This window comes from Macaca nemestrina, chromosome 4 (genome assembly GCF_043159975.1).
Source record: "Macaca nemestrina isolate mMacNem1 chromosome 4, mMacNem.hap1, whole genome shotgun sequence".
Lineage (NCBI taxonomy): Eukaryota > Metazoa > Chordata > Mammalia > Primates > Cercopithecidae > Macaca > Macaca nemestrina.
The window spans coordinates 163,713,430-163,726,815 of record NC_092128.1 but is presented as its reverse complement, the minus strand read 5'-3'; positions in this window follow the sequence as shown (position 1 = coordinate 163,726,815).

The following is a 13,386-nucleotide window of genomic DNA, read 5'->3' as shown; positions in this document are numbered from 1 at the left end:
CTCTTTCCCTCTGGTTCCTTAGAGAACTCAACTGCCCCGCCCCAGACTCCACAAGGACCCTAGCTCCTTCCTTATCAGTGAGGACGTAGAAATAGCGGGGGTGGGGAGGATATAGAAATGTTGTAGAGCTCAGAATCCAGCCCCAGCCTGAGGATTTCATGCTGAAATGGACGTTGCATTGCCTTCAGGGAGGGCAGGGGGCAAGAGTAGACACAGGCTAACATGCATAGGGGAGATACTGTCTGCGATTTGTCCTCCCCAGGCAGAGCGCTTTATACAGATGATTCACTCACTTGGCATCCTGGGATGGGGTTATCAGGAAGAGAGGAGGGGAAAGGCGCCCTCAACTCCCACCATGGCTGAACTCCCTTAAGCAATGGCCCTCTCAGCACCTCACAGCTGGAGAACCTCTTCTTTCCTCTGATCTCATAGCAGACAATATATTTAGAAAGTTATTTTGCCAAGGTACCCTTCTCACACCCTTTACTGGTTCTGGAATGTGCTAACCACACTGAAGTAAGCTCATGGTCAGCTCTTTGCAGGAAAAGGTGGAAGTAACCCATTTATAGATGTGAAAGACCAGTGACTCATTTATTTATTCCAATTCTTTATCTCTCTTGGGCACTGATAAATGCTACCCAGTAGGCCTTCTGCGTCCACAGTTCTGCATCCTCAGATTCTACCAACCATGGATGAAAAATAACTTTAAAAAATGAAACAATGATACAATCAAAATAACATAACTAAAAAAATACAGCAACGTGACTATTTACAAAACATTTGCATTATATAATGTATTACGCCTAATCCAGAGATGATGTAATATGCAGGAGAAGGTTATATGCAAATATTATGCTGTTTTATATAAGGGACTTGAGCACCCAAGGATCTGTGAGAGTACTGGAACCAGTCCCCCTGTGAATACCAAAGAATGACTGCAACACACACGCACACACACACACAATCACAGAAGAGAGTTAAAAGGATACTCCCTGTGTCAGATAGCATCTTCACACAACCTGCAATTTTTCAACCTGACACTGGGAGTGGCCAATTGCCTATCATACACACACATACACACACACCGGTTAATCAGGTGGAAATATTGACAACTGAATTCACCTCTGTGTTATTAGAAGTCAAATTACTTTCAGGCTGGGCGTGGCTCATGCCTGTAATCCCAGCACTTTGGGAGGCTGAGGCGGGTGGATCACAAGGTCAGGAGTTCAAGACCAGCCTGGCCAATATGGTGAAACCCCATCTCTACTAATAATACAAAAATTAGCCGAGGGAGGGTGGTGGCACACACCTGTAGTCCCAGCTAGTCAGGAGACTGAGGCAGAAGAATCGCTTGAACCCAGGAGGCGGAGGTTGCAGTGAGCCGAAATTGTGCCACGTCACTCCAGCCTGAGTGACAGAGTGAGTCTTTGTCTAAACAAACAAACAAAAAGGTGAAATTGCTTTTGTCTCGGGCAATGGGTTAAACCATGGCAGAGGAAAATTTGACTGGAATCCTGTAAGGTAATTTAGATATTAAATCTTCTTAGAGTGAGGTTAGGGAGATGATAGCAATAATCTATCAGACACAAATGAAATTTCTGATTAGAAGTTTGTATCGTAAGACTGTTCTGTGTCCAAACTTCTGTGTGTGTGTGTGTGTGTGTGTGTGTGTGTGTGTGAGAGAGAGAGAGAGAGAGAGAGTAAGAGAGACAGAGAGAGGAAGAGAGAGAGAAAGAGAGAGCATCTGTGTGTATGGAAAAGATAAACGGACAAACCCTTGGTACTCAGGAATATATAAAGAAAGGTGATACAGCTATTGATCCTGCCCCTCAATTCGCTAATAGTCACTTGTTGAAGATATCAGGCATAAGTACACAATTCAATCATATAAATCAGGTTTTTGAAAAATGCCATAAGAAAAGTGAAAATGCCCTGCTATTGTGACATAAGAGGAGGGGATCATTTCTGAATAGAAGATTAAGAAAGGATTCATGAAGCTTTGAAGAAAGCGGAGAAATTAGATAGGTAGGGACGTGGGCAGGGCAGAGAAAAACTTCAGCAAAGCCTGGGGGCGTGAAACCACACAGCATGTGTGGAGAGCAGAGAGAAGTCTAATTTGAAAAAAGTACAGAGTGTAAAATACAAGGTGGGAGAGAGTTATGCTAACAAACCTGATATTCACAGCCTCTCACAATGTAAGTCCTGGCATGCATAGTCAGAAAAAGTTAGGATGGCTCTGTCCATCCCAGGGGCTATAGGCCTGATGGTGAATCATAGGCCCACATGAGGATTACAGTTTGAATGCGTCTATCAAAAAACATGTGTTGGAAACTGAAATCCCAGTTCAGCAATGTTGGGAGTGTGGACTACTAGGAGGTATTAGGTCTAGAGGGCTACACTGTCATGAATGGATTCACGCTGACTATAAAAGGGTCTATGGTTGTGGGTTCCATCTCTCACTCTCTTGAACATACCCTGTCGTTTATGTGATTCCTTCCACTATGTAATGATGCAGCTAAGAAGGCCTTCACCAGGTGTAATCCCTCGACTTGGGCTTCCCAGGCTCCAGAACTGTGAGCCGAATACACTTCTATTGTTTATAAATTACCCAGTCTGTAGTGTTCTGTTACAGCAGCACAAAATGAACTAAAACAATTCTAAGGCTTTCAAGGGTTTTCTCCATTTTTAGCCTAAATTTATGTTGCCATAAGGACTCAATAGCAGAGTGTCATAGACTCAAAAAAAAAAAAACTTGCCTCAACTGCTTCTTAGCCAAAAGTAGAAGTGCCTCTCCAGGGCTCTATCAGATGCACATTTATTTCACATTGCAGTGACAAAGTAATGTGCAGCCTGACATTTGCCTTAGTCAGTTCTTCTTCTTAATAGATTGACCATGTGAGGACACCATGTAGAAAAATTGCCTCTTCTCACTATTACCCTCCATCGTTTGAAAGGAGTGTGTTCTATTATGTAGACATTGAATACTTTTACTGAATGTACCAAATCTATGAACATGAGTAAGCCATGTGCAGTGTAGGATATAAAAGGTATAGAAACGCATCCTCCCTCCTCTAGGTAGCTCATTATTTACATGTAAGACAATTTATCCACTTCTTCATCTATCCGAGGAAATGTATCAGAGGCATAGTTGGGGTGATAGTTATTTCATTTATAAAAATAAGAGCCGGTTGAACAAAACTCAGGAATCTATGAAAAGCTGAGTAGTAAGAAATACCAACAGGACTGGATGCATGGTTAACCCAAAGCAGATAAATTTGATTTAAAAGAATCAATAAAATGAACATAAAGGAGTAGCAGAGAGACAGAAAATGATAAGGCGCATTGTATGTAGAAATGATCTTCTCAGAGAGATTCTGTTTCTTACTTTTGCAATCTGCTCTTGCAAAAAGCATGCGGATATATAACGTACACATAGAGCCTAGGCATGAATGCTGTGCTGTGCTGTGGATAGTATTTAAACATTATTTTTATTTGTGTATTTCTGATGTTATGTTTGTTTAATCTCTCCGTTGACAGAATTCATGTGTGTTAAGATCATACTATTAAGAAATAGGACATTCCGTGTGATCATTTATATTTTTAAGATGTCACAAGCCATTATAACTATTCATTTACTTGTCTAGAAAATTGCCTGTTTTGACTTTTCTTATTGCCACAAAGGAAGAAAAATATCCAGCGTATATATAGACAGATAGCCTAAAACCTCTATAAATAGATGGTCCTGCTACTGCCTTCCCCTCTCCATTAATGCCACTTTTTTCTAATAAGCGTGTCTTTGAAAATAATTTTAAACTTCTTGACACAACATTTTAGACCCTTTACCAGGCTATTTGTGAGCATATAACAGCAGCTACTTTAACAATAGATTTTAGATTTTAACACCTTTCTTTTAAAATGTTTTACTTTCTTGGCTGTTCTACTTGAAATTAAGAAAGGGAAGAGACAGATTTATGGTACTGAGGCACCCTCATTGTCACAGATTCTTACTTTTTAATTTCTTCCAAGATACATGGGGTCATTTTCTTTCATGGCTACTTCATGCTCCCTCTGGGCAAATAACTGCTCACTTCGCTCAGAAATTATGCAGTAACTGCCTATAATTTGCCACTTCCCAGAATAATATTTTCTTAACTCTAAGGGGATATTGTATTTTTCTTCACCAAGACATCCCTGGGAAATACAATGATGGACAGAGCGGAAAACTTAACAAACCTAGAACATGTTGACAAAACAGTCATTGATACAATTTCAAGAATATATTCAGGACAAAGTAAGAGAGGAAAAAGGAATCAAGCAATGGATAGCAATGAACCTATTTGATATGACAAGGATCATGATGTGATATTTAGGTTGCCCAATTATTGATCACAGCACTCAGGAACCATATTTTTGTCCATAGGTAATATCGACCAAGGTGATGTCTGCACAAATCCTTCCATGTGGAGGGGAGTTATCACATACCGGGTAACAATAAATCCTTCACCACTGGCAACAGATCCAATACAAGTATAAATTTGATAGGACAGAATAGTAATCAATTGCATTTTGGCAGGGCAATAAAATTAGGCATTTCATTCAAAAATCTCTTAGTGGGTAGGATCAGTTGGTTCTTTCCTTAATGGAGATGTGCTTCCATTAATTTTCAACTTAGATAAGCAGTTCTATTAGTAAAAGGTAAGCTAGTGGTAGAAATAGGATTCTTTCCTATATAACCACAAACCATTAATATTCTACTTAATAATCCACAAAGGCACATTATTTAGATACACTTTTTTTTTAAATTTTAATGCTTGGGGAAAATTCTTATACTTTATATCTACATGAAATAATCTTAACTCATTTTTAAGAAAATAATATATTCCCCCTACCAACATTCTTTGATTGGTCCTCATATTTAAATAATTATGTACCTAACACCTGCTACTGGATTTCACAGCCTTTCTAAAATTAAGAAACTCAACACCTATGAAAGAAATTGACTTCAAAAGAAATAGTTGAGCTATGTAAAATAATATAATAAAAAATAAAATTAAATAGCTGTGCCTGTTTATTTATAAATTAATGTTTACTCTTCTCAAATTCTGGCATGCTAGTTATAAAAAAAATTAGGAATGTCCATGCCCTATCAACCAGACAGTGGCTATCTCTTGAACACTTTGGCATATTTTCTTCTAGTCTTTCATATAAACATATATTTTCTTTACATAATAAGGAAATACTATTTGGCATCTTTATATTTTGTTTGGTAAAGGAAATAAATTTTATATATTTATTTATTTATTTATTTATTTATTTTTTGAGGCAGAGTTTTACTCTTGTTGCCCAGGTTGGAGTGCAATGGCTCGTGATCTCAGCTCATTGCAACTTCTGCCTCCCGAGTTCATGTGATTCTCCTGCCTTAGCTTCCTGAGTAACTAGGATTACAGGCATGAGCCACCACGCCCAACTAACTTTGTATTTTTTAGTAGAGACGGGGTTTTTCCATGTTGGTCAGGCTGGTCTCGAACTCCTGACCTCAGGTGATCTGCCCACCTCCCAAAATGCTGGGATTACAGGCATGAGCCACCACGCCTTGCCTAGTAATTTTTACAAACATAAATTTAATGAATTAATTTGCTGACATGGACTGAATCTAATATTCTTAACAATTTTCCTAGACTAAGACATTAAGCGTTTATCTGTAATTTTAATTATGATGATGAATAAAACCACAGTGTGAATATCTCTATCCACAGAGCTTTGAGGATATTATAGATTACATTCTTAGACTACTAGAAAATAAATAGTTTTGCAAAAACGTATGACCATATGTAGGTAATGAATTCACATTGCCTAAATTGATTTCCAAACTATATAATTTACCCAGTCATCTGGAAGATGTGAAAACACTTCATTTCTATCAACATTGACTGTTTACTATATTTTATTTTATATTTTGTTAGTTAATCCAGAGAGTTTCCATTCTGTAATATCTACCTTTAATCATCTTCAATTGTGAGGCTGTAGATAAATTTTCATATTCATATTTGTCAAATTTAAGGTGTACTGAAGGACATCTCCACCTTAATATGTTATATTTGAAAACCTTCTTCTTCTTCTCTAGAATCCAGGAATTCCCACTGTACTTTTTAGGAGAAGATGTTGCAAAACTCTATAATTTAGGGTGACCAAAAGTTCTCAATTCTTCTACTTTCCGTACTACATCCACACAGATAAAGCCTAAGTATCCCCATCCATTTGCTACTAGGGATCTCCGAGGATACCTGAGGAATGTTGGCACGTTTCACACACAAGATCAGGAAGCTGTTTCTCATTCCGGCCCCATCTTTGCTCTACTCTCTGGCCATATTTAATAGGCTTCCCCAGGCTGTCCCTTGTTTTTGGCCATATTATAATAGGCTTCCCCAGGCTGTACCTTCCTTCTGTATCACTTCACTTGAAGCCTGTGCACATCTGCCTGCCTCCCTGTCCTGAGGACAGGGCTCAAGCAAAGACACTTTTATTCATTTATTTATTTACATTATTTTTATTTTGTTTATTATATTTTATTTTATTTTATTTTTTTGAGACGGAGTCTCGCTCTGTCACCCAGGCTGGAGTGCAGTGGCGCGATCTCAGCTCACTGCAAGCTCCGCCTCCCGGGTTCCTGTCATTCTCCTGCCTCAGCCTCCCGAGTAGCTGGGACTACAGGCGCCGCCACCATGCCCGGCTAATTTTTTGTATTTTTAGTAGAGACGGGATTCCGTGTTAGCCAGGATGGTCTCAATCTCCTGACCTCGTGATCCGCCCACCTCGGCCTCCCAAAGTGCTGGGCTTAGAGGGGGGAGCCACCGCGTCCGGTCGCAAAGATGTTTATTACAACTTATGGAAAGATTGAGAATAACAGAGACACAATAACTTATTAGAGGGAAACCCAGTATTGAGTAATGAATACCTACCCGTTGTCTTGGAGACTATTGGCTACGTTGATTCCCTATACAGAGTCCCTTCATGGATTCCTTTCTTGGTCCCATGAAATTTTTCGGCACCAATTACATCCCAAAGAAGAGTTTCTCTAACCCAGAGCTTCAAGATTGGGTTTAGTGCCCCTTGAAACGTGACAATATTTGGAGACTTTTTGTATTGCCATGACTGGGAGGAAGTTGCTCCTAGCATCCAGTGGGAAGAGGCCGGAGATGTTGCTAAACATCTCATGCACACGGAAGCCCTCCACAACAGTTAATTATCCAGCCCAAAATGTCAGATTCAAGAACTCTACTCCGAACTCTCTAAACTGTCCTTTCTTAGGCTGCGTATAAGAACAGCTCCCTGAATCTCTACAAAATGAACAATTTGCTTGCTTCTCCAAAACCAAAGCCTGTCTCACCCCATATTCTTCTCAGAAATATATATATATTTAAATATGTATTTCTTATATATAAGAAATATATATTCATAATATATGTACATATAGTTTTTATATATATTCTTATATATACTAAGACATTAAGCATTTATCTGTAATTTTAATTATGATGAATAAACCACAGTGTGAATATCTCTATCCACAGAGCTTTGAAGATATAGATTACATTCTCAGACTACTAGAAAATAGTTTTGCAAAAATGTATGACCATATATATATATGTGTGTGTGTGTGTGTGTGTGTGTGTGTGTGTGTATGTATATATATTTCTGACGGAGTCTTGCTCTGTCATCCAGTCTGGAGGGCAGTGGCACGATCTTGGCTCACTGTAACCTCCACCTCCCGGGTTCAAGCAATTTTCCTCCTCAGCCTTCCAAGTATTTGGGACTACAGGTGCGTGCCACCACACCTAGCTAATTTTTGAATTTTTAGTAGAGACGGGTTTTACCATATTGGCCAGGCTAGGGTATTGAACTCTGGACCTCAAGTGATCCACCTCCCTCGTCCTCCCAAAGTGCTAGGATTACAGTCATAAGCCACTGTGCCCAGCCTTCTCAGAAACATTTTGAATAGCATAATCTCTTTTAAGAGCAAAAGTTGATCCCATACAGGTTATGATATGACCTCTTGTGACCTAAATAAAGACAATAATAATGTGGAAATTTAATTTTGGATCGTTTCTTTTCTCAAATTATATCATCTGGGGGCACCCAAAGGGAAAAATGCCAGGGTTAGAGTACCTCTATTTGTGGGCCTTTACCTATATTATTTATATGAAATGTCTTAGTTAGGTATAAACCTAAACAACTTATGAGAAGACTAGTCTGCTCAGTTCTACTTACTGGATAGTGCCTCTCAATCTTATAAACAAATATTTGTCAATAGCATGGTTTTGAAACAGTGATAAGAAAGTCCTGAGAATGAACCGTAGTTTTAAAACTACTAACATCTTACCTTATTTCTAAAAATAAAGACAAACGTATCTTCCAGAAAGGCTTATCTTTCTAATTATACACTCACTTGGTATGTCCTCACTCGGTGGAAGGGACAGGACTACTGGCTGGGGCCTCTTTATAGGAGCAATGATCCCATTCATTAGGGATCTGCCCTCATGATATCATCATCTCCTAAAGGCCCCACCTCCGAATATTATCACTTTGGTCATAGAGTTTTAATATACAACTTTTGGTGGGACACAAATATTCCAACCATAGCACTGGGTAAACCAGAAAGAAAGCATCTATGGGAACCTGCAATCTCTCTATGGAATTTCTCCAGACTCACTTAAAACCTCATTTCTCTCCTCCCTTCCTTCCTTCCTTCCTCCTTCCTTCCTTCTTTCTTTCCTTCCTTCCTTCCTTCCTTCCTTCCTTCCTTCCTTCCTTCCTTCCTTCCTTCCTTCCTTCCTTCCTTCCTTTTTTCCTTCTTCCCTCCCTCCCTCTCTCTCTCTCTCTTTCTTTCTTCTCTTTTTTTTTTTTTTTTAAGATGGAATTTCACTCTTGTTGCCCAGACTGGAGTGCAGTGGCATGATCTCGGCTCACTGCAACCTCCGCCTCCCAGGTTCAAGCAATTCTTCTGTCTCAGCCTCCTGAGTAGCTGGGGATTACAGGCACCTGCCACCACACCTGGCTAATTTTTGTATTTTTAAGCAGAAACAGGGTTTCACCATGTTGACCAGGTTGGTCCTGAACTCCTGACCTCAGGTGACCTGCCCGCCTCGGCCTCCCAAAGTGCTGGGATTACAGGTGTGAGCCAAACTTCATTGTCTTTCTTGGTTTCTCTACTCCATTAATGGCTTTGTATCTTGGTTACTCATCTCCTTTCAGGATGTCGTATTTACAGGTCAGTTTTATACTCTCTTTCCCATCTTTGATTTTGACCTTATCCCTTTCTTACCACTTCAAGTCATGTATTCTGATATTTGACAAGGACTCATACCTACCAACATGCCTCTCTGGATTTCATGCTAGTTTAGGGCTGATTCCCTTCATTGTTCTCATAGCTATTTCTATTGTACCACTAATGAATTGCCTTCAACAAGCATCCCAGGAGTGTGAACATAGCAGTGCTCCTAACTTATGTTACAGAACTTGTAATGAAGGGTTATGGTCATTCTGAAATTAATCAAAGAGTTATGTGATTTATCACAGAGTTCTTTGTGTTATTTGATTTATCATATAGTTATTTGATTTATCAGAGCTAAAGCAACATTGTTTTAAAACACTTGAGGGTCTGTTTTTTAACTTATCTTGAAATAGAGCAGTTGTATATGAAAATCTTATGGTACTGAGAAAATGGTGTTAATACTGGTTGCAGAGCAGAGATGGAAAATATTGTAGGGAGAAACTAGGAATATGGCAACTTCAGTGAAGCCTGCTACTCAAATATACTTTTTACTGCTGCCTTTATTAAAAGAATAATTATACCTAATGCACCTTGAAATTAGCAAATGGCAATATTAAAGAGTGGTCATAAAATGTAACTTCAAAATTCATTGTTCATACAAGAAAGAAAAATCAATGCTCAGAAAATTTGACCTTTAAGTACATCTTCTTCAAATTATAGGTGATGTCTTTAACAAAAAGTATCACAGTAACTCCTAAGTATGGTAAAATTAGGCTTATTCAATATTACACAGGCCAAAATATTGTCCAATCCAATGTTTCCATCTTTACTCCATTTATCTGAATACATTATTTAGATTTGTAAGACTATTTTACTTTAAAATGAAAAGTCACAATATTTTTTATAATTATCTTATACACAAGTTTTCTTTCACTAAGAATCAAATAAAAGTAGGAAACTTAAAATTTTGTTCTCTGTACCATCATCATTTGTACTCTATTGCCACTTAGTCATAGGTACAGTATGAGAGATTTTAAATATAACATTTAAGTTTGACTCTAAATCTACAAAGGAAAAAAATTAACCCAGAGAAAGATTAAATGACCTGCTCAATTTCATAGAGCTTCAGTAGGAAAACTATAACTTGTATTCAGGGTAATGATTTCTCTGCTACAGAATGCTTAAAAAAGAAAAAAATGTTAGATTAATTTCCCAATCACTGCATAACATAATTCTATAATTTATGTCCTAAATGAAGTATGAGAATATTGCCTGTTAAGACTTTTTTTTTTAAGTTAAATTCTATGCTAATAATTTAGAAGAACAGTTTTATTTATTGGTAACCCTGATGCCATTATTATATATTAATAGATTCTTATTTTCTTAATTCAGCTTTCATCTCTAATTACTAGAGTGACTATAGCTACAAATGCCAAAATCTTCTTTAAAAGTGTAAAACTGAGCCAAATCATCACAGGCTTTGACAATTTATTGGCTAAAAATCCCAAAGAACTAGTTGAATTTTTTCTAAAGGTGCCTGGTCAACAAATAGATGCTCAATAAATAATAGGTAATTGGCTGTAACCAACTCTTTAAGCATAATGCAAAAAGAGAAAAGAGATATGTTTTCTGCCATTAGGTAGTTCAGAAAGCAAGGTACTGTCACTTCTGTTAAATAGACCCTGTTTTGGTTTTGTTTGTAACATGTAAAATCACTTTATTGATTGTGGGTGCTTAATAGATACCAACTGAAAGTAAAATTTAAATTTGAATTGCCTGTAATTAAAGTGACTAAACTCTTATTATGATGGCTCTAATACAAATGAGAAAAAAGGACATACGTAAAAGATAATTACAGAAAGAATGCCTCTATTAAATATATTAATGTTTTATAGTATAATATAATCTATGTGCCATATCTAAATTTAAATAACTTACTGACATCCACATTCAGTAACAATTTTGTAAATTTGAATAGGTGACATGTGTTGAGTACTAATTTAAGCTTTTTAAACACATCATCCAATTTATTTTTCCCAACATTAGGAGTAACATTGTTACTCTCATGTAGTGGAGGAGATTTGGTAAGATCACAGAGCCACTGTGTGTCAGAGATGTAACTTGGACCCAGGCATCCCTGAGTGCAAGGGCCTTTATTTCAATCAGTTTAAAACATCTCTTTTAACTATAATGCAATCATAAGCTACTTCCTGAATGTTCTTAGGAAAACAAAGATGTTTTTAAAAAGGAAAATGTAGAAAAAAATTAAAAATTTTCCCACAGATTACAATTTTGATGTATATTATGGTTTGGCTGTGCCCCTACCAAAAATCTCATCTTGAATTGTAATAATCCATATATGTCAAGGGTGGGACCAGGTGTAGATAATTAAATCACAGGGGCAGTTTCCATATACTGTTCTGGAGACAGTGAGTGAGTTCTCACGAGATCTGATGGTTTTCTAAGGGGCGTCCTCCTTCGCACTGCTCTCATTCTCTCTCCTGTCACCACATGAGGAAAGACATGTTTGCTTCCCCTTCCACCATAATTGTAATTTTCCTGAGACCTCACCAGCCATGCAAAACTGTGAGTCAATTAAACCTCTTTTCTTTACACATTTCCCAGTCTCAGGTATGTCTTTGTTAGCAGCGTGAGACCAGACTAATACAGTGTACTTAGAAGCCAAAATGAGAAAAACCATCAACAAAAATTCTAAGTTGATAGCTTAAAATTTTAAAAGTTCACAATATTAGTTTGCTTATCTCTGACAGTCATAACGTTTAGAGACATTAATTATGACTTACATACACACATACACACACATACACACACACACACATGCACATACACAAAGGGAGACAGTATGCTTATAAGTTCCCTGATAAAGGTAAATACCCCCCTGACATATTTTGTTATATTCTCATTGCAACATTTATAGCTTTGCGCACAAAATGGAATATGTGTACATATTGTGTTAAGTGACATAAGTAATCATTTTAGAAAAAATTATTTTTGGATGTAAACAATTAAGAAGAATGTCAACAACTTACAAATAAATAATAATCACCAGTATACTGTTAAATAAGTATTAATGATAGTATATCTTTATTATGCATTTATTCAGCATATATTTAATTTCTCCTAAGTCATAGCATTTATAATTTCTAAAAGTGTATGACATAATACATTGAACACATTAAAAAAATAATTGGCTCTCTCTTTACTAACAGTGATGCTCTTATGAACAACCTAAAGGAGAATAAATAGTTGGAGGAAATCTTTAACATATTCTGGTGGAAACAGTATAAAAGAAGCACTTAACTGAATTGTTTTTTTTGTGTTTTTTTTGATCTGGGTATTTGTAGTAAATTCTCTTCCTACAACATTTTGAGTCATTTTCTGAAGTGCTCATGAGCCAAATTGCTGATCTTCACCCAGTGAAGTAATTATCCAAACAGAATACTTCCCTGTGATTATTGCAAACACAATTAAACAGACACTAGCATAAATTACATTACAGTGTTCAACTATATTATTTATTGTATTCAAATTCTAAAAAAAGTTAGAAAATGTCCCCCAAATATATTATTGGTACTTTGTTCGAATATTTTTTAAAAGCAATTATAAATAAATTTTGTGTGATAATAAACCGAGAGAATACACTGATAATAAGCTATGTTGATACATACCATTACCTTACAAACTTCATTCATGATGAGAAATGATCACTGTGTTTGTGAAGGCTGTCAGTGTTTGTGTTGATTGAAAATACCTGTGCAATTAAGATAGATATTTTGCTCACTGTGTAGGATATGTGACTTTGTGTTCTGACAGCACCTGGTACACAGTTGGAATTTCAGTAAGCGTTGAATAATAATCCACATAAATCAGTTTAGTAATAGTAAAATATGTAGTTCTGCAGTGAAACTATTTATTATTTCTAGGAATTATTGAAAATATACTAGCTTAACAAAAAACGTGCTGTACTTGAGTCATTCTGTCCTACAGGAAAATTGTATATATCTCCTGAGTGCATTTTCTGTTTCTAAAAGATAAGAATAAAGTGGTGAATTCTGAAACGAATGAAGTGTAGATCAAAGAGCAAAGAACATGGA